The 5,666-nt window shown below is 48.5% G+C and overlaps 1 pseudogene; it reads left to right on the top strand.

Moving 5' to 3' along the window:
* The first annotated feature begins 2,916 nt into the window (after positions 1-2,916).
* On the top strand, positions 2,917-5,386 carry LOC144175142 (very long chain fatty acid elongase AAEL008004 pseudogene; annotated as a pseudogene).
* The last annotated feature ends 280 nt before the right edge of the window (positions 5,387-5,666 follow it).

The following is a 5,666-nucleotide window of genomic DNA, read 5'->3' as shown; positions in this document are numbered from 1 at the left end:
GCCAAACCGTTCCTGAAAAAAAAGCACATCGAACTCAACCGGCCGTGACCGAAGTAATAAATCATACTTGTGTCTCCTGTTATTCATGCTACGGGTATGTACATGGAAGGCTGAAAACAAATTTTTGTAGGCACTGTTAAAGCTAGACTTAAAGTGATCAGTTTTGTATCTAATACATGCAGGGGAAAATGCATGGTGACAATTCAGGAGTGATAGCATGCTGCATGCCCAACTTCCGTATTTAGTCATTTTTTGCAGATCAGGCAGGTCCTGAATAGTCACAATGTGCATGTGTTCGTCTTTCAGTACAATAACCTTGCCTCCGCTCGTCCAGAGAAATTTCCCTGTCACTTATTTTTTGCGGGCAATAGCGGTACCAAGCAGCTGGTTCTTGGCCTGAGTAAGATGCCCGTTGCCATAAACTGCGTTGGTCTCAGATAAGCCGAGCTGGTTAGTTGTGACCTTCTGCTTCCTACCGCTAGCAAGAAACGCATGGCGGTTATCTGTCCGGAGGAAGCGAACCAATATATTGGTCTTGCCTGGCTTCGGCGTTGGAATTCCGTGACAGGTTTCAGTGTTATGTCTAGAAGCTAGATGTTTGAGAACGTCGCCGATTTCTTTTACAATGTCAACATGATCCTCGTCTCACCTGATGCCCTATATTAAAGCAAAACTTGACTACGTTCGTCTAGCGGCTTTGCCACGGATGCGGCGAAAGCGCTGGACGAAAGTAGTAAAGTTGGACGAAACCGCCAACGAAACCGCTGGACGAAACCGCGGACTCACCCCCTTAGACACACCCCTTGAAACGCATCGCGTGATTCGCCGGGCCCACAGTCGGCGCTAAGCAGGCCCCGTTTGCATCCTTCCACTCATACGCCGCTGAGTAATCTCGGGCTACGTGGCTCGCCTTGCGCCGCTTTCGCCGGGAAAGAGGAGCGCCGCGTTCGGCGTGAATGAAAGTAAGGCCGGGCCTCTTTCTATGAGCGCTGCACGGGACCGAACGGCTTTGAGCCATAGTCGGCAGTACAGCTACATAAGGTCAGTCAAGCGAAACCAAGACTCAACCAGAGTAAGCCAAGCTTTTGCTTTGCATATGCAAGGTTAGCTGAGCTAAACCGCAGCCATTTTTTCCAAGGTTTTTAACCTGGTGCACTGCTCCAGCTTCTTAACTCTCTCGATTAAGCGCTTGCTTTCATTTTGCAAGGTGTCATTCGCTTCGATTAGATGGGCTATTTCCGGTCAAAATGCCTTTAAGTCCGCGCCAATCGCTTTTGTTTCGTCACACGTATCACTGCAAAATTGAACACTGTCTATCACGCTCCTCAACTCTAGTCTCATTTCCCGTTCGAAGTTTGAAAGAGTCTTCATAATGTCCTTAGCATTGCCAGCCATGCTCGGAGGTTACATGCAACGCGAAAGTCTTACCTGCTCAAAACGAGTACGTTAAAGAACTTGTAGACTGCTTGCGCACCGCTGCCAAACTGGGCTGCCGCCCTTGATGCAGTCCGTATGCAGGCACCCGATGGTGGCCTCCCGCGCTGATTGGTGGCCTCTGCGACGATGCGCCGAGTAGCCTGGAAGCCGGCCCGTTGAATCAGCGATTTGCCACTGCGTCGAACGAGACGAGACGGTGCACTCAGTAATCCCGCGGCTTCGTGATTTTTGGCGAACGATTGACCATCTGCGGTAATTAGGTGGACTAGCGAACTTGCAGACTTCTCGAGCACCGCTCAACAATGGGGCGCGAGTGACCCTTACTCTGATGTGTGTCATATTTCAAAGACCATTGAACGTGTCCTCCTCAGTGTTCTTTAAATGTCATCAGTGCCGATATAGTCCCAGGACGTTTTACGTGGACCCTGCTAGACCCGCAGCTGCCAATGAAGGCATTCAAGGCACTACAGGCATATTTTAGGAGCAGTTGTTTCGCAGCTAGATTGTGTAGCTCGGACCGCCGTGCGGTAAGCTCTTGAATATGAGCAGTAGTTGGTACAGGAATTTTTTGTCATAATCATGATACTTGTCACCGTCTATCTACGCTTTTCTCATTTCCCCTTCCCCCGAAAACAGTAGCCGGCCAGAGCCTTTAGATCATGCCTTCCTCTTTGTGTTTTACTTACGTTCATTAAATTTATTCTGTCTCTACTTATTTGTGGTGGCGTAGGAAGCCTTCTGCTTACTATTTAAATGTGTTTGCCGAACTTTCTACCGCCTATTGTAGTTGCTCACCTCACTTAGCCCCCGTGCTTGGGAGCGGCACTCACTGCTTGTTTGAAGAGAGTGATATCGCATCCATCTTTTGGGAAATTCCCCCATCCAAAAGGGAGCTCCCTTCTCCCCCCCACCACCACCCACGCGCTTCTTCTTGCGACCACCCCACGCTGTTGTCCTGCCCACTTCGACCCACACTGCCCACACGCTAGTACACTGCTGTCTTCTTGGGAAATAACACTACTATCTATAGTTCAGTGAATCCCTCAAAAAAAGATGCCGGATTGTTAAAAAATGCGTAATAAAGGGCTTTGTTGTCCATCGATTAACAGGACACATGCAAGTGGGATAGTCAGCCATAAACTTGGTGCTAAAGTCGGATTAACAAGGTGAGGTAGGAATACGACAGAATAGAAAAATTAAATAAGTTGGCACAGCCTCTTCAATAGATGAAAGCTCTCACAGCCGCCACACAAGACGTTGCCTTTCCTTAGTCACCGATACATCAATGTCGTAGTTGGCTGTGCTTGCACACGGCGGGTGGTGTAGCCGAAATGACAGACTGTTTGGGTGAACAAGGAAAGTTCTGGTCCAATCCGTGTAGCTCAAGGAAAACGCGCACCTGCCTTCTTGAAGGGCGAATGGGCTAGTCGTCTTAGCACATGGCCCCCAGACACCAAATCTTTATTTTGTTTGGCCTTTCTTGTTCCTCTCTCCAGAACCCGACGGACATACTCTGCTTGGGGCTCAGTATTGATTCGCCAGCCGAGGCACTTGTCGGTAGAAACCAGCCCGATACAGTGCGGCAACGAATTCGGTGGAAGAGTACAATGGCTTCCCCGGGGGCCCAGAGTGTAATCGGCGATTACAGGCTATTTTCTATCCGGCCGGACCCACGGACAATTCACTGGTTTTTTGTGGGCAACAAACTGGTGCTTGCGCTTCTGGTATTTGGCTACGTGTACGTCGCTAAGATTGGTGGTCCCCGCTTTATGAAGAACCGCAAGCCTTACGACGGCCTCAAGCCTCTCATAGCGCTGTACAACATCGGCAATGCACTGAGCAATGCGTGGTTTGTGTCGGCCGTTCTCTCCCGGACGTATCTCGGTGGGGGCTACAGCCTCATTTGCCAGGGGACTGACTTCGACGCGAAAGACGAAAACACGATGATGATTTTGAGCCTCGAGTGGTGGTACACGGTGCTGCGAATAGGGGACTTCCTGGACACCTTCTTCTTCGTCCTCCGGAAGAAAGACTCTCACGTGTCTTTTCTACATGTCACGCACCACGTCTTGGTTGTCTTCAACTGCTGGGTCGGACTCACGTACGGAGCAGATGGCCAGGCAGTCATGGTCTTCGTTGTCAACGGCTCCGTGCACGTGGTCATGTACTTCTACTACTTCCTCTCTCTCCTAGGGCCTACCGTGCAGAAGCACCTCTGGTGGAAACGGTACTTGACGCAGTTGCAGTTGGTGCAGTTTGCCGTGCTGTTCATCCACGCGTGTATGCCGCTGTTTATTAGCTGTGGATACCCGAGGGTCCTGACGTACGTTGCTCTGCCGCAGGGAGTGTTCTTCGTAGCAATGTTTTTGCATTTTTACCTAAATGCCTACAAGCAGAGACCATCAGCCACTGAAACCCAGGGTGTAAGGAAGAGCAAACATGGTTAAAATCCAGGGCCTTCCTTGTCCACCTGAGTTTGAAGAACGCCTATTTCTCATGTTATTCCTTCTCTTAGACACAGCTGTATCCTGATACCAGAATCATGTCTGGGTTTTTTCTGGTGTCGTGTTTTTCGTTGTACCCACTGTTCATGAAGTCATTACGAAAGTTCGCACATGTCTGAACTGTGTGTGGTGATCGAGGAGGTAACGCTATTGAACCCACCTGTTTTCTTCGCAGGAAATGGACTGACCGGTTTATGAAATATTAGTGCGACGATATTCCATAGGAGTGTGGTATTTTTGTTGTGTTTACTTGCCTTTGTGTAAAACAGGAAAGATACTGGTTTAGTTACGCTGCTGGTTCGGGTGAATCCCTTCCGTTACGGTTCTGGTGCGGTTTAGCTCCTGTTCGACTAAACCACGTAACGAACCGGTTCGCGAACTGCTTCCGGGAGGTAAATTATATGCTAACTTAGAACATTGTGTTTTTGGGTTTGAAGTGACCACAAAAACAAATTAGAATTGCAATGCACTCAATATACCGCTGTTGCCAATAACAAGCTGCAATCTTTAAGACAACTGTAAATCATTAAGCTATATATAACGAAAGCAGACGAAGGAGTGACGATTTACCAGCAATTTTCCTCTCAGCGCTGTCTTGGAGACTAGTTGAAGCTGCTGCCAGAGGGAGTGACTGTGGGACATACTTTACCATGCTTCGTGTTGGTTTGATGAAATCGCAATCCTCTGGATGAAATAGCCTATCACGCTGACCGTGAAACTCCTGGAGCTGAGCCTGCGTACTGCAGAGTTATCTCCGCGCTTTATCATGGGGGCGAGTTGAAATAGAAGCGCTGTTCTTTGTTTTCATCACTTGTAGTATAGAAAAAATAATGCAACAGCCACATAACTGCTACCTTAGAATTCTATTGTTTCTCCACCTAGGATAATTTGTTAGCAGTCACGTTCTGAAGATTCTAAGCCAATGTTCAATGTGAGCTTCCGGTGTTGAAATAGAAATAGAAATAGAAGTCTCAAAACTGAACCCTCAGTCACATTATCGCCGTGATCACTGGAAGGCATTTTGAGATAGCTATCACGGATATGTGCCTCACCATGAATACAACTCTATTGCACCTGACCCCCTCTCCCCCCCCCCTTCCTCCTGGTTACGTCCGCTAAATGTCAGAATTTTATCAACGACTACGTGATTAGAAACTGAAACGGCAATTTTACGCGTGAAGCACGAGATGGAACTATTTTGGGATCCCAACATTATTTTTTCGACAGCAGTACTTCGCGTCCGTAACCAGTAGCAGTAGCAGCAGACTAGCGAGTCATACTAAGAGAGCGCGCATCCAAGAAAGACATTGGGCCCGCGTCTGCTCACTTCGTTGCAACTGTCGTCGAAAGACGATAGTCGTCTGCCGCCACTGTGAAGTAAATGTCCCCGTTGTCATCCCCGCTCGCCTCTCACGCTCCTCCTCTCCCATCTACCTTCTCGCACAATAAACACGCAAGGGGTTTGAACAAGTCAATTCAAATTTACCGCGTTCCACTCCACCACGCTGATGTCTCTTTACCCACGCATACAGTTCAGGCAATAATACCTAGGGAGAAATCTGGCGCTGCTGTTAAAGTGGATTCGTATTTGCACTCGATGGCTTGCCGAAAGTACTATCGATTAGATTGCTAAGCCACTTTCGCTTTCGTCACGGTCTTGCATGAACACGTTTGGCTATGCGGCGTGTTGAGCAAAAGTGTTCCAAAATACTTCTCTGTTAACTG

This window comes from Haemaphysalis longicornis, unplaced genomic scaffold (assembly GCF_048455015.1).
Source record: "Haemaphysalis longicornis isolate Haplotype H1 unplaced genomic scaffold, Haemaphysalis longicornis Haplotype H1 scaffold_3, whole genome shotgun sequence".
NCBI classification, from domain to species: Eukaryota; Metazoa; Arthropoda; class Arachnida; order Ixodida; family Ixodidae; genus Haemaphysalis; species Haemaphysalis longicornis.
This window is presented reverse-complemented; position numbering and strand designations above follow the sequence as displayed.